Source organism: Perognathus longimembris, unplaced genomic scaffold, assembly GCF_023159225.1.
Source record: "Perognathus longimembris pacificus isolate PPM17 unplaced genomic scaffold, ASM2315922v1 HiC_scaffold_5230, whole genome shotgun sequence".
NCBI classification, from domain to species: Eukaryota; Metazoa; Chordata; class Mammalia; order Rodentia; family Heteromyidae; genus Perognathus; species Perognathus longimembris.
The window spans coordinates 61,272-83,840 of NW_025960635.1; the positions used below are offsets into that span (position 1 = coordinate 61,272).

General features: G+C 49.1%; 1 long non-coding RNA gene across 1 annotated transcript; it reads left to right on the forward strand.

The window, feature by feature from the left end:
* Nucleotides 1-736: 736 nt before the first annotated feature.
* LOC125345034 lies at nt 737-21,209 on the forward strand. The gene is made up of 3 exons (XR_007209694.1): nt 737-750; nt 4,310-4,336; nt 21,103-21,209. It is a non-coding gene; the product is annotated as an uncharacterized LOC125345034 (long non-coding RNA).
* The last annotated feature ends 1,360 nt before the right edge of the window (nt 21,210-22,569 follow it).

The following is a 22,569-nucleotide window of genomic DNA, read 5'->3' on the forward strand; positions in this document are numbered from 1 at the left end:
ATGTGGAAATGAAATTCCAAGTTAATGTCCAGTTTTCTTTTTCCTACAGGTAGACAAACTGATTGAGAATAAGATAAAGAGAAGATTTGGCATTTCTCAGGGATGCCTCCGTGTATTGCGAAGGTGAACTGAGATCTAGGGTGATAAAAAGACATGATACGACACACATGAAGGTACAAAGAAGGCTCAGAAGAGAATGACACCAAAGGAAGAAAATATAACACTGTTGGCAGACTTGAAACAAGAGGTTTTTTTCGAATTATCACAGAGGAAGTAAAGAGATGATGGTATTAATAACAGAAATACCTGCATAGTTTGAAAATATCAGAACAAGTGACTAGAGATAGATTGATAGATAGATAGATAGATAGATAGATAGATAGATAGATAGATGGCTTAAAATTGATTGGAAACTGAGCTCTCACAAAGGTTGTTATGGAGAGGATACTTGGCAGTATTTCCCTGAACCAAGGTGGAAGGTCTAGATATTAAACAGTGATAGTCAAGAATTGCTAGAGCCAAGGTCTCTGGGGGAAGTTCAGATTGGCCTTGAGATTAAACAGTGCCAGTTAAGAATTGCTAGAGCCAGGGTCTCTGGGGAAGGTGAGATTGGCCTTGACCAGGGGAACCTGTTGTCTCTGCCTGCCCTAGGCTGAGCCCACAGGTGTGGGCCATCAACACTGATCTTTTCCCCTTCCCTCCCAGACCCCCTAGTTAGGGTGTGTTCTGATGTTGGCTGGGTTTTCCCATGTCCTTCTTCATTGGAATAGAGTTGTATTGATTTTTTATCTTTCTCCATAGATTCTAGGGAATCTTCAGCTCCTGAGATTCAATCCTTTGCTTCAGTTAGTCGGGACTGTAGGCTAGCTACTTGATTTTGAATCTCTTTTCCTTCTGACTGGTCTTTCCTGCTGATTTCCATGTCCTTGCTCTTAGGTCCTGCATGGACTTCTTTACTTCATTAACTTCATTAACTTTTTTTTGAGTGCTGTCTCTCAAATCTTTTAGCTGGGTGACTATCTTTTCTTTTGACTCTTTTAGTTCATTTATCTTTCTATTTGTGGAGGCCATGAAATTCTCCATTAATTTTTGCTTTGAATCCTCACGCTCTAGAATAGTTGACTGAAGAGATTCAAACTTTTCAGTTATAATTTTTATCAGTAGACTTTGTAGATCATTTTGAGGGTTCTCTTCTATGTCTTTGATTGACTGCTCTGCTTCCTGTTTGTTTTGAGTGGGAGATGAGACTCCATTGTTTGCCATCTTTCTTGTGTTTCTTCTGCCCATTTGGACTGGGAATGCCAATCTACAAGCACATGTGAGCACTGTTTAAGACCCAAAGCAGACCTTACCAAGCACTGTTGTATATATCGTAGAAGTTCACAATTATATACAGATACCTTGTATACCCATATATACAATTAGATTTGGTGTTCCTAAAGAATACAACTTTGATATAACAACCAATCCTGAGCCGTGTATTCAGTAGTTACTTATTTACTGTTACAACCCTATGAGTAATTTTTGATCTTATATTAAGTTCTTTTTGGATGGGTTGGCTTTGTCTTTGAAGCCCTTTGATTCACTCAGATTGAGCAGGGATACCTTCTATCCAATAACCAGGGGTCAATGGAATCTGGAGGTCCTGGAAGTAAGTCAGGAGGGTAAGTTAGAGGTAGTAAAGAGAATAGAGTAAAATGTATGGGGAGGTTGATAATTTTAGTTTAGTGTCAGTGACGCGGAAATGTGGTGACAGTAGAATCAGTAGAAAGAACAAGGTTAAAATTAGAGAAAATGGAGAATTAGCAGAAAAGAGTGGAGGTCTTATTCATAAGAAAGTAATTTTTAAAGAAAGAGAATGTGAAGAGAGAAATAAAGAAAAAATACTGGAAGACAAATGCACAAAACAGAGAAAAATCATTTAAAAATAAACGCCAGAAAATCGAACAACAACCACAAACACAAAAACTTGAAAAGAAAAAAAGAGGTAAAAATGGAAAGTTAAAACCCAACCACATTTCCAAATTGCAAAAAATTTAAAAAAAAAAAAAAAGGTTAAAAAATTTAACGCCTGGCTCTGAATAGGCTGTGGACTCAGCAGGGCGGGCCAACCCTGGCCTGGTTTACCCAGCTGACAGTTGCTTGCCTGGGGGAGGCTCCTCCCTTCTGGGCGGGGCGGCCTCCTGGCCAGAGATGGCTATGCAATTCAGCTCCATTTCGGGCTGGGAATTGGCTTCATCTGGGATGGGACTGTTTTTCTGTCTCGGGAAACATTTGTTTTCCCATTTGGTTGTTCATTGTGACAGCAGCTGCTCCCCGCTTTTGGTTTTAATTTAGGAATTCTGGAGGGCAGGGCACATCTGGCTGAGTTCACCTGAGTGTGTGAGCCCTGGTCTGGGCAGGGTTCATTCTCCTGGGCGGAGCTGGCTCTCACTGGTCAGTCCCTCTTGCCCTTTTCAAAGATGGCCCCTTTGTCCTCGCTTTCCCCAGGCCTGCTTTAGTTCCAGTCTGGTCTGACCCTATGCCAGTGTCAAATATGACGCTTTGTTCTGGCAGTGGGGGAAGGGCTGTCTTCCAGAAGCTGCTCTTGGGCACGTGTTAGAATGTCTTTTGTGTGTTACTCACGCTTCCTCTGCATTTCAGGCTGTCCATGCTCAGCCTGTGATTTGCTGCTGCCAGCTGGATGCATTCCTCCTGGTCGCTGCTGTGTGCTTTAGGTGCGGACGGTGTGGGGCACTGTGCAGTCACCAGCACTGGCATGGCAGCAGAATGTGGCATGGAGTTCAAATCTGTGTTTTCAGGCCAGCAAAGTCGATGTTTTCGTCCTGACCAGAATCCCTGCAATGTTATTACTTACTGGGCTGTCTTCTAACACTGAAAATGTCTCTGGAGTGGTAAAATTGCGATGTCGGAGGGCTCTGCTGCTCCTACGCCATCTTCTGAGAAGGCCCCTGTTTGGTGTTGAGTTTGCTGTGTGTGACCCTTCAAAGCTACACAAGCACCCGTGCCTGCTAGGGCCCTAGCTCTAGGCCAGGTAGGGGCCACCTCATGGTATACTGGGGTCAGAGTGGGAACAACCAGGAAATGGTGACTGGCTGTCTACATACCTCACTACATCTCCTCATTCCTTCCTGTCTGCTCTGCTCCCCTCCCCTCTGGTGCCTTCCTGATTATTTATTGGTATTTTAAACAAATTCAGCTGAAATCATGTGCGTGCGATGGTTCTGCTGCTACTGGCGTTTCATTAAGCTTTAATGTGTGGAGTGGGGAGCAAAGAGGAAGCCTCTCTCCCCAGGGTCCTTACACAGATGTCTGGGGACTTGGAGCTTGTGGGGCATGCTGGGGTGCAGGCCCTGGAGTTTGGGAAATGATCTTTTCACAAGCTTGTGCTTCTCAGTATCCTTCCTCCTTCCTTCCTTCCTTCCCTCCTTCCTTCCTTCCTTCTTTCCTTCCTTCCTTCCTTCCTTCATTCCTTCCTTCCTTCTTTTCTTCTTCCCTTCCTTTCCTCCCTCTACCCATCTCTCACATTCGGCTACTACTGAGGCTTAAATTCAGGGCCTAGGCATTGACCAGTAGCCTTTTGCCCAAGGCGAGTGCTTTAGTACTTGAGCCACAGCTCTGCTTCGGGATTTTTATTTGTCTGTCCTATTTCTTCTTCTTTCTACTTGTCTCTTCTTTTTTGGAGAGAAGAGTCTCACAGACTTCCCAGGCTGGCACAGTCCGCTGATCTCACCCTCCTGAGTAGCTTCCATTACAAGCATGAGTTGCAGCGTCCTTTCTGTTTTTCTGTCTCCCCACAGGCAGGCCTCCTCCTGTGGGCTGGGGGCCTCTGGGCTGGGCTGGAGGAGGGGAGGTAGGCACTGGGCAGTGGCCACCACCTCCACTGACAGCAGAAGCACGTTTTTGGGGTTGCTTTCGCCACTTCCTCCCCTGCAGGTCCAAGGGAAGGATGGCAGGCTTGGAGAAGGCATGGGTCAGGGGCCACCCGTGGCTTTAGGCCATAGACCATGTTCACCAGGGTCGTTGTCTCCTCCTGGTCTGAACCAGAGCACTGTTGTTAGAGTATTTTTTAGATTCTCAAAGATTCAGAGACCAGTGGTTTCTGTTTGCTCCAATACAAACCTGCTTCAGATTTGCAGACTTCCCAGATTGAAGAATCCTAGTTGCCGAATCATGGTGAGGTCTTTGATCTGGACCATACCACTGGACTTCCCCAGCCAGAGCCCGCTGGGGAGCTCTGCACACCCCGAGCCCTTCTGCCAGGGCCAAGACTGGGCAGGACGGGAGGCAGGGGCCGGGTTGCACCGAGGAGAGAATGGATCCCAGAGGGGAGGCGGTGGCTGCATCTGAGCCCGTGCTGCCGGATTGCTTGTGTGGTGTCCGCCGCTGCCTCCTGTCCCTCCTCACGAGGATGTTCCAGTGAGATGCCCCCATCCCACAAGACCACTGTCCATCTCACGTGCTAGAAACACGGTCCAGGCGGGTGACTGATTATTCTGAGAGCCAGTGGTGACAGACAGCATGAATCAAAGTGCTTGATCCAAAGCAAGGCAGGGGTTGGCTCTGTCTGAATCACCCAAGGGCTCGTGGCTCAGGCTCGCTTCAGACCCAGCTCAGCCCGTCCTCAGTCCTCTGGCAGCTAGGCCATCATCTCCTCTCCCCAGCACCACCTGGGTCTCATCACTTTAGAAATGGGTGCTCTGCTGCATAAAAGCCAGTCTATGTTGCTGGAATGAAATGCATCAGTAAGCATTGCAACCCTGGCTAAGAGTGGACGCTGTCATCTGCTGGGAGGTGACATTGGATCCAGTTCCCCCAAAACAAGGAGCAAGGAAAGTATTGCCTTCCATTGCCTGGCCACACGACAGGAAAGCTTCCTCCTGGAGAGCCCAGGGGCCAGGGAGCTGCTGCGGCGGTCTGGACACGGGCTACATGCTCTCCGGGACCAGGTGCTACCATCCAGAGCTCTGGAGGTCATTGTTTCCATCCTGGGCCTCTGATTTGGGGGCCTAGGTGACCCCTTGCGATGCATGGGGCCACCTAATCCTGTGACCAAGCGGCCAGTCTGCTCCCAAGCCTCCTTTCCCTTCCAGGGTAAAGGTCACAATGATTCCTCACTCTTGGCTCCCCCTGACCAGTGCCCTGAGCATGGCTGAGCTTTTCTGTTTGTTTGTTTGTTTGTTTTTTTGGCCAGTCCTGGGCCTTGGACTCAGGGCCTGAGCACTGTCCCTGGCTTCTTCCCGCTCAAGGCTAGCACTCCGCCACCTGAGCCACAGCGCCGCTTCTGGCCTTTTTCTGTATATGTGGTGCTGGGGAATTGAACCTAGGGCCTCGTGTATCCGAGGCAGGTACTCTTGCCTCTAGGCTATATCCCCAGCCCAGGGCTGAGCTTTAAACCATAGTGTGTGCTAGGGTGGGCGTGGCGCACACCTTCATCACAATCCCCTTCAAAGCCAATGTTATTTAAACAATTTCTCTTCTTTCTCTGCCATCTCCTTTGGTTGGTTGGTGGTGATTAAAATTTGCTTTCTCTGCCCATGTTTATTTTGCCGCCGAGTGTCGAAGGGGCTGGGTGTATTTTGAATGACTTTAGCTAGTTTGCCACTCTGAGCCCCCTGATGTCTTATTTATTGTTGAATTTTACAATGATCTAAATCAAAGTGAATTAAACCAGGGCTATTTTATTTTTCCGGTGTGGTTGTTGTTTTTCTAGACGGGGGCCCTAGTGGTGGTTCGCTCTACCCTGGATGTTTGGAGTCAGCCGATTTTTTGGTCTCAAAATGGCTGGAGATTCCGTCTCTCCGGAGTCTCTGGGTGAGGGTTCCGCCCTCCCTCCCCATGAACTGCTCACGGGTGACTCAGGAGGAGCAGACAGGCCAGTCTCCTGGACTGTCTGCCTTTCAGGTCAAATGAGAACCACAATGCATGGCAGAGCAGGGTGAAATCACCAGCAAAAGCCTCAGGATGCTCCGCTGCCCTGAGCATTGTTTTGGCCAGACAGCATGTTGTACAGAGGTAGAGTCCACTCCTCACAGGTTGCTGTAACCAGCGAAGGACACACGTCAGCTTCAAAGTTGGCATGAATCACTGACTGAAAAATAAAAAATAAAAAAAGGCGAGGCACCTGTGGCTCATATAGGTAATCCTTGCTTCTCAGATGGCTGAGCTCTGAGGGTCTCCGCTTGAAATTGGCCTGGGAAGGAGAGTCCTTGAGGCCCTATCTCCACTTAACCACTAAGAAGACAGACATGGAGTGGTGTCTCAAGAATGGTAGACCACCAACCTTGAGCGAAAAAGCCAAGGAATGGAACCCAGGTCCTGAGGTCTAACACCAATATCGGCACAAATCAAAACCGATGTCCAAGATAACGTTGGTGCAAGATGTTCGCAGTGTGTGTGGCGCTTTATACTTTGCACACCACCTCCTTGGGCAGGAACTTGAATTCTCAAGTCTAGGGAATGGTGGTGAGCAGAGGGGGGATTTTGGCTTCATGTCGAGTTAATGTGGGCAGCCTGCCATGTTCCCTTGGAACCCGCTTATCGGATCTCCCTGCAGCAACAGTGTGCAATACGGGAGCAATGTGTGCAGAACCCCATATATTACAGAGCCAGGCTATGCAGGGACCTGATGAGCTGGCTGAAGCCTGTCAGAGCCTCACCTCCTTATGGGAAGAGTCAGGTGGACATAACTCCCACATGAACCCGTGTCCTGAGGATTTTAGAAATTTGCCTAGGCCATGGCTCTGCAGAGGCCTAGGAAGCCAGCAGCACTCCACGTGGTCTCTTGGTGTCTAGAATAACCTTTATTCTAGCACTTGTCTATGAAGCTCCTGTCTCCACTCCTGGGCTGAGCTTGGCTCTGTTGTGAACATCTCCCTCTCAGCCGCATGTCCCCCAGACCAGACCCAGACTTGCTACAGGTTCAACTTCCACAGATGCAACGAAAAGCCGCCACGAGGTGGCAGCACGCCACAGTCCGTTCCCCACCAGTGCATCCCAGACTGGCCAGCAGGCGGCCACCCGTTCACCCTGGTCCTGTGATTCCAGTGGCACCTGAGTCTCCACCAGAGTCCCTGGCAAAGAGTTGAACCAGGAAAGTGCCCGGGTTGGAAGTCATTCCTCTAGGATGCTCAGTCTGTCCCCTGCATACACTCAGGGTATAAACAGATTTCTCTGTGTCCATCATCAGCTTCTCCATAACCCCTTTGCTCATGCCACGGATGAAGGAGACAGGAGCCGTGAGGACCCCTGCTGCCTGGTGATACCACTGGCAGACATGGGGCCTGGTCAGGTGACAGATGGAAATCCTGGGTCAGGATAGGAGCCGCTGGGAGGTGAGGTGGGCAAGACTTGAGAAGTGAGGACTGGGTCCTGTGTTCTAGGTGACGGGTATAAAACTCTGTCCATCAGGGCACGGACACAAGGGAACTCCTAGCTATGCTTCAGGATAAGTCTGCACTTGAGCCCTACTGGCTGGTAGAGCCTGCTCAGTTCAGGGCTGAAGTCTTGTAAGCCTAAGCAGCTGTGCAGAGTACCTGGTGATGGTGACCACCAGGGGGTGCTAGGAACCCCACCCCCACACGCTCAGGTGCGAGACCAGTATATAAAAGGACTTTGCCAACATTGCATTTCTTTTTTTAATCTTTATTGTCAAAGCGTGATACAGAGGGGTAACAGATTCATAGGATAGGCAGATAGTACATTTCTTGTTCTACTTGTTACCTCCTCCCTAATTTGCCCCTCCCCCTCTCCCTCTCCCTGTCCCCCAAGAGTTGTGCAGTTGGTTTACACCAAATGGTTTCTAAGTGTTGCATTTTGAATGGTTTTCCTTTTCTTCTTGGTCTCTTGAGTTTGGTATTCCCTCTACCTTCCGCTGGTCTAATACGCATATCACACATTATCCAGGGTACTCGTATGTAGTACAGTTGTCGCGAGGGTACAGCCTCAGGAAGGGACTGCAAGAGAAACAAAACTAGATAAGCCACTCAGTCAAACAAACAGACAAGGAAAAAGAGAAAAAAAGTGTATTACGAGTTCACATGGCGTTTTGAGACTAATTTCAGCAGAGGTAAAACTCTTCTTTCCATAGCGTGGGGTTCATTTCACTTCCTATTGTCTTATGTGGTCCTATGGGTATAGATATTGGGTATTCTGGTCTTCAATCATGACAGGCCTATTCCTGTACTAGCCAATCCCCATGAGGGACACCATAGGATTTATGTTTCTTTGGGTCTGGGTCACTTAATTTAGAATGATTTTTTCCAAGTGCTCCCATTTCCTTACAAACGGTGCAGTGTCATTCCTTCTGATAGAGGCATGGAATTCCATTATGTATATGTACCAGATTTTCCGGATCCACTCGTCTACTGAGTGGCATCTAGGTTGGTTCCATGTTTTAGCGATGACGAGTTGTGCTGTGATGACCATACTTGCCACCAAATCCACTGCAGTTCTTACAAGCCCAACGCCTTCTATCCAGATAAGTCTGTATCTCTGCCATTCAGCACAATAAACAAGTGGAGAGAAAAGTTGTGGACCCAACTGGAGAAGTTCCAAATAGCAAGCCAGTGTGGTGGGCCACCTTGCTCTCTGGCCTCTCTGGTAATACCGTGTGGTACACGGCTTTTTACCAGACCTGAAGGTTTCTCCTGGGCGTCTATTTGCATCTCGTCTCCAGGATGCTCCTGACCCAAGGAGGAGTCTTGGCCTCCCTGAAGCTTATGGTCTAAATCTGTAAAATGGTATTGAGTGACATGGTAGTTATTGAGCAAATTCTACAATGGGAAGAGGATTCGAATAACAGCTGAACTATCCACACAAACTTACCACGCACGAAGTGAGTGGAAAAACACCATCCAAGTACTTCAGGCTAAAAATATGCAACCTCGGATCAAATATCCAGCGAAATTGGAGTTCACATGTGAAGGGAAAACCAGATCTTTCCACACCAAAGAGGAGCTAAAGGAGTATGTGAATAAAAAACCAGCCCTACAGCGAATTCTAAGAGGGGAGCCCCACCCAACAGAGATCGTACAAGACACACAGACAGAAACAGAAAGAAAATACAATAGTCAAAGTCCAATAGAAAGAACAGCTCACTAAAGACAAGAAAAAAAAAAAAAGAGGAAAAAACAGCCCAACAAGAAAATGGAAGGAGAAAGAACACCCTTATCCTTGATCTCTTTAAATATAAATGGTTTAAACTCTCCTATAGAGAGGAGCGGACTGACAGGATGGATCCGCAAACAAAAAGTTGACATCGCTGCCTAAAAGAGACCCACCTTACAGCAAGAGAAAAAATCAGGTTCCGAATGAAAGCATGGAGCAAGATCTACCAAGCAAACGCACCTACCAAACCGGCAGGTGTAGCCATTCTGATCTCAGACCAGCTGGACTTTTCATTAAAATCAACTCAAAAAGACAAAGAAGGACACTACATTTTAATACAAGGAAAAATCCAGAAGCAAGACATCACGGTGATAAATGTATACTCACCGAACAAAAGAGGCCCTACATATGTCAAGCAAATTCTCACAGAATTACAGAACAAGATAGACGCAAACACAATCATAGTGGGTGACCTTAATACCCCACTCTCTCCAAGACAGATCCAACACCCAGAGGATTAGCATGGAAACTGAGGACCTAAGTAACACCATATCCCAAATGGATCTGACAGACCTATACAGAATCTTCCACCCTACAGAGGCCCAATACACCTTCTTTTCAGGAGGCCATGGATCATATTCCAAAATAGACCACGTCATAGCCCACACAAAGGACCTCAGCAAATACAAAAGTATAGACGTCATCCCATGTATTATATCTGATCACAGTGGATTAAAGGTAACCCTCAACAACAAAGGATACCACAGAGGCTATACACACTCTTGGAGGCTATACCCCACACTGCTATCCAACACTTGGGCCACAGACCAAATGAAAGATGAAATCAACGAATTCATAAGCCACAATGACAATGAAAACACATCACAAAGAAACCTATGGGACACAGCTAAGGCAGTACTGAGGGGCAAGATCATTGCCCTCAGCACTCACATGAAAAGAATGGAAGCAGAGCAGGTGAATAACCTCACGAGGAAACTAAAACAACTGGAGAAACATGAAATGACAGAATCTCAAACGACTAGGAGGGGAGAGATCACAAAGATTAAAGAAGAGATAAATCTGATTCAATATAGAAAGACCATTCAACAAATAAATAAGACTAAAAGCTGGTTCTTTGAAAAAATAAACAAAATTGACAGACCCCCACAACACTTACAAAAACAAGAAGAGACTCATATACGTAAAATCAAAGACTCCAACGGAAAACTTACAACAAGTACACACGATATTCAAACAATCATAAGGAGCTATTTCCAAAAGCTCTACTCAGCAAAAAAACAATAATTTTACAGACATGGATCAATTCTTAGAGAAGTACAAACTGCCCAAACTGAACCAAGAAGAAATAAACCAACTAAATAAACCAATAACTTACAGTGAGATACAGGAGGTAATCAAGAACCTCCCAACAAAGAAAAGCCCAGGCCCAGATGGATTCACCAACGAATTCCTCAAAACCTTTACTGAGGAGCTAGTACCAATACTCCTCAAACTCTTCCGTGAAATCGAAACAGAGGGAGAAATCCCAAACTCATTCTACGAAGCTAATATCATACTGATTGCCAAACCAGGCAAAGATCCAACAAAAAAAGACAACTACAGACCAATATCACTAATGAACACAGACGCAAAGCTCCTCAATAAAATATTAGCTAACAGGATCCAGAAACTGATTACGAAAATCATACATCATGACCGAGTAGGCTTCATCCCACAGTCACAGGGATGGGTCAACATCCGTAAATCAATCAACGTAATTCACCACAAAAACAGATCTAAAATTAAAAATTACATTGTTATCTTAGTCGATGCCCAAAAAGCCTTTGACAAAATAAAACATCCATACCTATTAAAAGCTTTGGAGAGAACAGGAATAGATGGAACATTCCTCAAAACAATAAAAGCCATATACAAAAGACCAACTGCTAATATCATATTAAATGGAGAGAAACTTAAATCATTCCCCCTAGACTCAGGAACAAGACAAGGATGCACACTCTCCCCACTTCTTTTCAACATAGTGCTGGAATCCCTAGCCATAGCAATAAGGCAAGAGGAGGACATCAAACGGATCCACATCGGCAAGGAAGAAATCAAGTTATCCCTAGTCGCAGACGACATGATCTTATATCTGAAGGACCCAAAAAACTCAGTCCCCAAACTCCTTCACCTATTAAACCAATTTGGCAAAGTAACAGGATACAAAATCAATCCACAAAAGTCAGCAGCTTTTCTGTACACCAGCAATATACAAGCAGAAAAGGAAATTATGGAAACATTTCTATTTACAATAGTCAAAAAAAGAATAAAGTACCTAGGGATCCACTTAACCAAGGATGTGACAGACCTATTTAATGAAAACTATAAAAATCTAATAAGGGAAATCAAAGAAGACACAAGGAGATGGAAAGACCTCCTATGCTCATGGGAAGGCAGAATCAATATAGTGAAAATGGCCATATTGCCCAAATTGTTATACAAATTCAATGCAATCCCCATCAAGATCCCAGCTACATTCTTCACTGAAATAGAGAAAGCAACCCATAAGTTCATATGGAACAGCAAAAAACCTAGAATAGCCAAAGCAATTCTAGGCAAAATATGCAGTGCAGGAGGTATCACAATACCAGACTTCAAGCTCTACTACAAGGCCATCATAACCAAAACAGCATGGTATTGGTATAAAAACAGATCGGAAGACCAATGGATTAGAATTGAAGATCCAGAAATAAAACCACACTCGTACAGTCAGCTGATATTCGACAAAGTAGCTAAGGACATACAATGGAATAAACATAGCCTCTTCAACTACTGGTGCTGGGAGAACTGGGCAGCCATATGCAGAAAACTCAGAGAAGACTCAAGCCTATCACCATGCACCAAGATCAACTCAAAATGGATCAGCGACCTCAATATCAGAGCTGAATCCTTGAAACTACTGAAGGACAGAGTAGGAAAGACGCTAGAACTTATAGGCACAGGAAGGAACTTCCTGAATAGAGTCCCAGGGGCACAACCAATAGGGGAAAGACTTGACAAATGGGACTACTACAAATTGAAAAGTTTCTGCACAGATAAGGACATAGCCACCAAAATAGAAAGACAACCAACGATATGGGAAAGGATATTTACCAGCAGAGCAACAGACAAAGGCCTGATATCTGTCATCTACAGAGAACTCAACATCTAAGCCCCTCCAAGCCCAATAAACCTATTAGGAAATGGGCAAAGGAGGTAAAGAGAGACCTCACAAGAGAAGCTATAAAAATGGCAAAGAAACACATGAGGAAATGCTCAACATCCCTGGTAGTAAAGGAAATGCAAATCAAAACAACCCTGAGATACCACCTCACCCTAATTAGAATGGCCTATACTCTGAACTCAGGCAACAACAAATGCTGGAGGGGGTGCGGGGAAAGAGGAACCCTTCTCCTTTGTTGGTGGGAGTGCAAATTAGTACAACCACTTTGGAGAACAGTATGGAGGTTTCTCAAAAAGCTCAATAGAGACCTACCCTATGACCCAGACATACCACCCCTAGGCATCTATCCTAAACAGCAAACCCCAAGATATCAAAAAGACATTTGTACTTCCATGTTTATCGTGGCACAATTCGCAATAGCCAAAATATGGAAACAACCAAGTTGCCCCTCCACAGACGAATGGATCCAAAAAATATGGTACTTATACACAATGGAATACTACATAGCGATTAGGAATGGTGAAATATTGTTATTCGCAGGGAAATGGTCAGAACTAGAACAAATAATGTTGAGCGAGACAAGCCTAGAACACAGAAAACAAAGGGGCATGATCTCCCTGATATATGACTGTTAACAAAGGGAGACGGAGAGATAGTAGAGACAAAGTCTGTGAAACCAAAAACTGCTTGTCAAATAGTATTCCCCACAGGATTGGGGCAGCGACCCAACAGCATGTAAGTAAACCCAAACAATTACTCAACATATAAAGGTCAAAAATTGACCTCTCAGGGGAATACAATAGCTCAAAAGCTAAGTATTTACGTTCATATAAGACTACTGTCGACATATGGTCTAATATCGACATTACATTTAAAGCCCTAGGCAAACTTTCTTGGGCGTGGCCACGTGGCTACTGTATATGTTCTTGGTACATTGTATATCGTATATATGTCTACTTGACCTAGAGGAGGGATAGAAAAACAGGGTGTAAGATATCACAAGAAATGTACACACTGCCCTACTATGTAACTGTACTCTTTTTGCACTACACCTTGTCAAAAAAAATTGTGTTCAATTAATAAATAAATTAAATTTAAAAAAAAAAAAAAGGAAACGAGGGAACCTTTCACCAGAAGAAAAGTCCTCAGTCCAATTCCCTATAAGAAAATGTATTCAGATAACAGCCATAGAAGCAGGGCCATAGGTTCTGTTGGTTCCATAGGTACGTACGTTAGTCAAAACACCTACAACCGAACAATTATACTATAAAATTTAATTGTCTTGTAACTCATGAGAACCCCGAATTTTCAAAAGATTAAAAACTCAGTGCCTTCTCATACTTGGATAACAATTAACCCCTGCCCAGTTTGACTCTTGAGAAAACATGCATTCTAAAGCAACACCCAAAACAGGAGGAAAAGAGATCTATTATCCCACCAGTGTTTTCTTCAGCTTCCATACCATCAGCATTCTTTTATCTACTCCAGACAGAAGCGGAAGTGCACCTACACTGAACGACAAATGGACTGCAGTGAATAATACACCATTTAGAGGGGATGAGAGAAACAGCATTGTGTGCTATGTGTACTCCCTGCAAGTACACATTACGGTGTGTATGCAGGTCACAGATGAGGCCTGGTATTTATTGTTTTTATCATGAATGTTGAAATGAAATTCCAAGGTAATGTCCAGTTTTCTTTTTCCTACAGGTAGACAAACTGATTGAGAATAAGATGAAGAGAAGATTTGGCATTTCTCGGGGAAATTCCAAAGGAATTCCGAAGGTGAACTGAGATCTAGGGTGATGCAAAGACATAATACTATACACATGAAGGTCCAAAGAAGGCTCAGAAGACTGACAGCAAAGGAAGAAAATATAACACTGTTGGCAGACTTGAGACAAGATTATTTGTATAATTATCACAGAACTAATAAAGCGATGATGATATTAATAACAGAAATACCTGCACAGTGTGAAAATATCAGCCTAGTAACCCACTGAATTCATAAGAGAAGCCAAGGGAAGGAAATAAGAAGTAGCACATGTGGAAATGTCTTAAGAAACCAAAACTAGAAAAGTTATCAAAACAGTGAGTAGAGTTGGGTAGATGAAGGGCTTACAATTGAGTGGAAAGTGAGCTCTCAGAAAGGTTGCTATGGAGAGGCTACTTGGCAGAATTTCACTGAACCAAGGTGGAAGGTCTAGATATTAAACAGCCCCAGTGAAGAATTGCTTGAGCCACGGTATCCGCGGGTAGGTGGGATGGGGCTTGAGCCAAAGAACCTGGGGTCTCTTTCTTTAGGAGGTTGAGCCCACAGGTGTGGCCCATCAACAATGATCTCCTCCTCCCCCTCCTGTGGCCCCTCCCCGCAGATAGGGTGTATTACGGTGCAGGCTGGTTCTTTCCCATGTCCTTCTTCACTGGAGAAGAGTTGGCACATACCGGCTTGGGTCATTGTTTAGGGAGTCGCTGATCTCCGATGCACCAGTTCAGCTGATGGCAGTGCTCTGTGTTTTCTCCAGATAAATACATGAAATATGTGTGTGTGTGTGTGTGTGTGTGTGTGTGTAACCATATATGTGTGTGTGTTTATAGTCATAAACATATGTGTACTTATATTTATGTACGCACATATTCCTGTATATTTACCCTTCTGCAGCCCTGCCTGACAATTTATCTAACATCCAAGTCTGTAGATTGTTATTGAAGAGAAAAATGCCCCTTCATCAGAGTAGTGCATTTAGTAATGGAGATAGCATTGTAAATGCCATCCAAGTGGAGCTCAGTATGGAGGGGCACTCATGCGTTGTTAGGCCCCCGGGGGGAAGGTTAGAGGGGACTCACTGTGAGCCCGTGTCCCCGAGAGGCCCTGGAGAGCCGGCAGGCAGGGTCCCTGGGACAGCCCACCGGTGCTGCAGGCCTCCGGGGTCACCGCCCCGGGAACCTGCTCTTGCATCTCAGGTAATCGCGGAGGGTGTTGGCCATGAGCCGGGCAGTTCTCTTAGCAGGGGGCTTTCCGGTGCTGACCACGGGCCTGAGGGCCGCCGTTGTGGGGCCGGAGGGGGCGCAGGCTGCTGCCTGGCTTTGGGGATGAAACCTTCCTTCCCCACCTCCAGCAGCTCCGCCCGCACCCGCAGCCCCGGCCCCCAAGGCACCCTGTTCTAATCCTCCTCCAGCTGGGTTTCCTTGCTGGGCGCCTCCTTGGTGCGGGGCTGGCCCTGCGCTGCAAGCCCGGGGTTGGGCACCGCGGCGAGGGCGCTTCTGGGGAAGCGGGTGCAGGAGCATCTGTGTCCGGCGGCCCCTGCTCTCCTGGGCCTGGGCAGCCCGGATCCTGGCGCTCACGGCCTGCAGACGCTGCTCCCGCTCCTGGCGCAGCCGCACGAAAAGCTCCTGCCAGGACTCGCCCGGGGCCGGGGTGGCCTCCTTAAACTCCTTTCTGCAGCGGACTTGCCACAGCCTGTCTGTGCCGCCGGGTGCCACGGTCCTGCTGTGACCGTTCCCGGGACTGGGGTGCTGAGCTGCGGGAAGAGGCTCGGGCACGAGCTCGAACAGAACGCGGGGTGTCCGGGCACCACCGAGGGAACTGTGCGGGGGAAGCGCGCAGACCTCCTGGGCAGTGGAGGGAAGAAGCGGGAGGGGCCTGGGTCCCGAGTACACCGGGGTCCTCAGGGCCACTCTGTGGAAAGGGAAGGCTGCCCCTTCCTCTTCCTCCTCCTCTTCACCTTGCTCTTCCTCCTCATCTTCTCCTTCCCCTCTCGGCTCTCCCCAGGGCACAGAGTCCCCATGCGGAGGGAGTGGAAAAAGGGAAATCCGCCCCTGTCTGTGCAGCACACCTGACTCGACTGGCCCCCCGGGGAAATCCGGAGGGTCGCCCTCGGGCGGCACCGTTGGCTCCTCTCGGGCGGGATCAGGAGCTTGAACAAGAACCAGCTTGCCTGCCTGGTCTCCCTTGACCTCGCTACTCGTCGGGACCCTCTCCGGGGATTCCAGAACCACACCTGCCTCCTTCATCAGCTCTTCCCACTCAGCCCACTCCGACTGCATGGGGCCATCCTGCCTGGGCTCCCGAGCGCCATCCCGCTCGGGGTCCTGCCCCAGGAGGGCTGGCACGAGCCCTGGGTGGCGGCCCAGCAGAGCCACGGTCTCCCAGCGCAGGTCCAGCTCCTTGGCCAAGCTGCCCACCCGCTGGTGCTCCCTAAGCCCCTGAACCGTGCTCCTCACTCCCGTGGTCTCCAGGATCTCCGGCATGAAGGGTAGGATGGAGAGCAGCCTCAGGGTCTTCCGGATCTCCTCCGTGTCCCCGCTGCGGGCCAGGTGCTCCTGGAGCTGCCTGGCGGCTGCCCAAGCCCCCTCCACAACCCGGGTTCCGGGGCCACACGGCTCCTTGGCCCCGCTCTGAGAGGAAGGATCCGCACCTGCCAAGCTCCACCTCTTCCGCTTCTGCTTCCTTTCCCTGGGTTCCTGAACTTCCTCAGTGGGTGCTGGAGCGCCATCCCGCTCCTGGTCCTGGCCCATCAGCTCTGTCCAGAGTGCTGAGTTTCCACCCAGGAGAGCCAAGCTCTTCCAGCGCTTTGCCATCTCTTTGGCCAAACTGCCCACCTGCGGGTGTGCTCTGAACGCCTTCACTGTCCTTCTGACTCCCGTGGCGGCGAGGATCTCCGCCGTGATGGGCAGGACGGACAGCAGCATCAAGGACTTAAAGAGTTCCTCCTCTTCAGTGCTGGAGGCCAGGCGCTCCTGGAGCTGCCCCACGGCCCCCCACACCCACTCGTCCACCTGTGTGATGATGCCACACTGGAACACGTGTGGAGAGATGCAGGGACCACTCACCTGGGTTCCTCGATCCAATGGCTCATGAGTCCCGCAGTGAGAGAAATGATCCGGCTCATCCTCTTCCTCTTCTCCTTCCTTCTCCTCCTCTCTTTCCCCGTCCCCCTCATCCTTCCTCTTCCTCTCCTTTTCTGCCTCCCTCTCTCCCTCTCTAGGGCCATCCTGCCTGGGCTCCCAAGCGCCATCCCGCTTGGGGACCTGCCCCAGGAGCACTGGCACCAGCCCTGGGTGGCGGCCCAGCAGAGCCACGGTCTCCCAGCGCAGGTCCAGCTCCTTGGCCAAGCTGCCCACCAACTGGTGCTCCCTAAGCCCCTGAACCGTGCTCCTCACTCCTGTGGCCTCCAGGATCTCCGGCATGAAGGGCAGGACAGAGAGCAGCCTCAGGGTCTTCCGGATCTCCTCCGCGTCCCTGCTACGGGCCAGGCGCTCCTGGAGCTGCCTGGCGGCTCCCCAAGCCCCCTCCGCCGCCTGGTATCCTGGGCCCAGAGGCTCCTCGGCCCTGCTCTGAGAAGAAGGATCCGCACGTGCCAAGCTCCACCTCTTCCGCTTCTGCTTCCGTTCCCGTGATTCCAGAACTTCCTGGGTGGGCGCTGGGGCCCCATCCCGCTCCGGGCCCCGGCCCATCAGCTCTGCCTCGAGCGCTGGGTTTCCACCCAGGAGAGCCAAGGTCTTCCAGCGCTTCGCCATCTCCTTGGCCAAACTGCCCACCTGCGGGTGTGCTCTGTACGCCTTCACTGTCCTTCTGAGTCCCGTGGCGGCCAGGATCTCCGCCGTGATGGGCAGGACGGACAGCAGCCTCAGGATCTTGCGCAGTGCGTCCCCTTCGGCGCTGGAGGCCAGGCGCTCCTGGAGCTGCTCCCCGGCCCCCCACACCCAGTCCGCCGTCTGCGTCCCGACGCCACCCAGGTCCAGGTCTGCACACAGGCCCGGGCCGCTCACCTGGCTTCCCGCCTGCAGTTCCCTCGCCCCGCTGGGACAGCACTGATCCGCGGTGGATGCCTTCCACATCTCGCGCTCCTGCGCCCCGTTCCTCTCCCCCTGCCCCGGATCCTCCTCCGTGGGCTCGGGAACCACAGCCTGCTCCGCGACCTGGCTACGAGCCTCTGACGGGTGGCTCGGCACAGCCAAGATCTCCCAGCGCTCGGCCAGCTCCTTGGCCACACTGCCCACCTGCTGGTGCTTGCTCAAGGCCTCCAGCGTCCCCCTGACACCCGTGGCCGCCAGGATCTCCGGCGTCATGGGCAGGCGGGAGAGCAGCCTCAAGGAGCGGCGGAGCTCGTCCGCGTCCGTGCTGGAGCCCAGGCGCTGCTGGAGCTGCCGCACGGCCCCGCACGCCCACTCGGTCGCGCCCATGCCGATGCCCACACCGTCCACGTCCTCAGAGATGCGCGGGCCACTCACCTGGCTTCCTGGGTGCTGTAGGTCACTCGCCGTGCTCTGGGCACTCCTCCTCTGGTCGGTCGGTCGGTTGATCGGTCGGTTGGTGTGTCGCTGCTGCGAGGCTGGCCTCCGCTTCCTGCTCTTGGTCTGCTTCCTTCCGTGGTCGCCTTCCAAAGCAATCCGGCCGGCCAGCTTCCCGCCTTATATAGGCCTCTGCCTGACCCCCCCTCCTGACAGCTCCGCCTCTAAACCCCTCCCCACGGCACACGCCCTCCGTGCCCTCGGGTCCTGCCAGGGGTTCTGACCACAGGCCTGGCCTTCCACAGGGTCCTCCCCCCAACTCCACGGCCCTCTGCCTGCTCTGCCCTTCTTGTCCCGACCTCCTGGGTCCAGATAGCCCTCACCCTTCCCTTGACCTGGGGTCCCAGCCTCGGTGCCATGGCCCTCTCCACCAACCCTCACTTTGTGTCAACCCTGAGGACCATATCCTCCCTCTCTGGCCCTTCATTTCCTCCTCTCCCCATAGCCCTAGGCACACTTTTGTATTTACTCCCCAAACTCCAGGGCTGGGGACCATTTCTCCTCCGTGTATGCATGTATATATATACACACATGCGCACATATATCTAAGTATACACATATATAAATCAATATTTATGTTTGCACACATATTTTACATGTCTGTATGTTTATACAGGCGTGTGCATTATTCCTCCCTTTCCTTCCCTTCTCTGGTTTCTTTGAGGGGTTGTGGGCCTGCTGGCCTTCTGGGGAACAGATTTGTTTGCTTGCTGGGTTTCAGATACAGGGTCTTAGGGGAGGTCCAGTTTGGCCTTGAGCTTGGGAACCTGCTGTCTCTGCCTCCTGTAGGCTGGGCTCACAGGTGTGGGCCCTCAGACACTGACCTCCCACCCCCTGCTGTTAGGGTGTGTTCTAATGCAGGCTTGTTCCTTCCGGGGTGGTAGTACACAGGCTGGGTGGATGGGTTGTAATTCCCCAATGTGGTTCTGCATTGTCCTCCATCCTGTCATGTGTGGGCACTTCTTGAGTTTGGATCATTGTTTAGGGAATCTCTGATCATATATGCCACTATCCAACATAGAAAAATTGTTAGGTATGTGAGTAAAAAGCTTTTTGAGGCAATTGCAAAAGGAGTTTCTTTCCAGGTTTTATAGAAAAGCTATTGATTTCTGAGGGTTTATTTTGTATGCTGCTACATTGCCAAAGGTTTGGATCAGCTCAAGTAACTTGGGCTTAGACTCTATGGGGTTCTTCTTGTAGTTTTTTTTTTTTTTTAAACTACCGGACATGCTTAATTAAATAACTTCCCTTTAGTGTACTATTATCATATATATGAAAGTGATAGTGCTACTTAATATTTTTTTTAATTTTTATTATCAAACTGATGTACAGAAATATTACAGTTTAATATTTATTAAGATACCATTTTAAGTAACCAAATTCTCTTTTTGAATTAATTTAGATGAATGTTATATGCACACTTTAATCAGGGAATTCAAGAGACCTGGAAACAAGTTATCAGGAGACAGGAAGACTCGGATAGTACTCATCATCATCCTGTTTCTTGTTTTAAACATATACAGAAAAGCACAGAAATGTCATTTAAACAGAAGAGTATATTGGGAACCCTTGTACTTTGTAACAATCGAAGCAAATATCCCCTGGCTAAGACATGGAGTACCTTCAGTATCTTTAAATCCCCTCACCTGTAAGTATCCATTCAGACAAACTGTTCAAATCCTTCTCATTTTCTTTCTGAATCTTAAAACCTTTGGCTCAAGGCGAGTGCTTTACTATTTGAGCCACAGATCTGCTTCTGGCTTTTTAGTTGTCTCTTCTATGTCTTCTTCTTTTGATTTGTCTCTTCTTTTTGGAGATAAGAGTCTCCCAGACTACCCAGGCTGGCTTTGAACCACAGTCCGCAGCTCTCAGCCTCCTGAATAGCTTCGGTTACAGGCATGGGTGGTGGCGTCCTTTCTGTTTGTCTGTCTCCTCACAGGCAGGCCTCCTCCTGTGGGTGGGTGCCTCGGGGTTGGGCCAGAGGAGGGGGAGGTAGGCACTGGGCAGTGGCCACCACCTCCAGTGACAGCAAAAGGACTTATTGATGGGGTTGCTTTCGCCACTTCGCCCCTTGCAGGCCCCAAGGAAGGATGGTGGGCTTGGAGGAGGCCTGGGTCAGGGGCCCAGCATGGCTTCAGCCCATAGACCATGTTCATCAGCATGGTTGGCTCCTCCTGAGTCTGAACCGGAGTCCTGTTGTTAGAGCTTTTTTTTAGATTCTCAAAGATTCAGAGCCCAGTGGTTTCTGTTTGCTCCAATACAAACCTGCTTCAGCTTTGCAGTCTTCCCAGACTGAAGACTCCTAGCTGCCGAATCATGGTGAGGTCTTTGATCTGGACCATACCTCTGGTCTTCCATGGCGAGACTCCGGCTGGAGAGCTCTGCTTGTCCCTAGCCCTTCAGGCAGGGCTGAGTCTGGGAGGGGAGGGCAGCAGGGGCCTGGTTGCACTGAGGAGGGAATGGATCCCAGAAGGTAGGCAGTGGCTGCATCTGAGCCCATGCTGCCCGGATTGCTTGTGTGGTGTCCGCCGCTGCCTCCTGTCCCTCTTCATGAGGATGTTCCAGTGAGATACCCCCAGCCCACAAGCCCACTGTCCATCTCACACAGTAGAAACAGGGTCCAGGCGGGCGACAGCTTGTTCTGAGACCCAGTGGTGATAGACAGCATGAATTAAAGCGCTTGATCCAAAGCAGGGCAGGGCTCTTTCTGAATCACCCAGGGGCTCATGGCTCAGGCTCTCCCCGGACCCAGCTCAGCCCTTCCACAGTCCTTTGGCAGCTAGGCCATCATCTCCTCTTCCAAGCACCACTTGGGTCTCATCCCAGTAGCAACGGGTGCTCTGCTCCATAAAAGCCAGTCTGTGTGGCCGGAATGAAATGCATCAGTAAGCGTTGCATCCCTGCCTGTGAGGGGACCCTCTCATCTGCTGGGAGGTGACGTTGGATCCAGGTCCCCCGAAACAAGGAGCATGGTATCTAGCTCCTTCTGTCGCCTGTCCACAGGATGGGAAAGCTTCTTCTGGAGGAGCCCAGGGGCCAGGGAGCAGCTGCGGAGGGCTGGACGCTGGCTACGTGCTCTCCATGACCCGCTGCCACCCTCCAGAGCTCTGGTCATTGTGTCCTCCTGGGCCCTGATTTGGGGGCCTAGGTTACCCCTTGCCATGCATGGGGCTGCTTAACATTGTGACCAAGTGGCCAGCCTGCTCCCAAGCCTCCTTTTCTTTCCAGGGTAAAGGTCAGGACGATTCCTCACTCTTGGCTGCCCCCTGCCCAGGGCCCTGAGCAGGGCTGAGCTTTAAACCTTCGTGTGTGCTAGGGTGGGCGTGGCACACACCTTCAGCACAATCCCCTTCAAAGCCAAAGTTCATTGAATAGTTTCTCTTCTTTCTCTGCCGTCTCCTTTGGTTGGTTTGTGGTGATTTAAAATTTGCTTTCTCTCCTCATGTTTATTTCGCTGCCGAGTGTCGATGGGTCTGGCTGTATTTTCAATGACTTCAGCTAGTTTGCCACTCTCAAACCCTGCTAGTGTATTTATTGTTGAATATTTACAATGATCTGAATCAAAGTGAATTAAAACAGAGATATTTTATTGTTCCGGCGTGTATGGTGTTTTTCTTTTTTTAAAATTTTTATTGTCATTCTGATACACAGGGAGGTTACAGTTTCATACGTTGGGCATTGGATACATTTCTTGAACTGTTTGTTACCTCCTCTCTCATTCCCCCTTCCCCCTCCCACTTTCTTTTTTCCCCATGAGTTGTTCAGTAGATTTATACCAAGTAGATTTATACCAGTAGATTTATACAGTTTTGCAAGTATTGCATTTGTAATCATTTGTCTTTTTACCCTATGTCTCTTGATTTTGGTATTCCCTTTCAGTTTCCTAGTTCTCATACCAGTATACACGGTTTCCAATGTACTCAGATAAGATACAGAGATAGTGC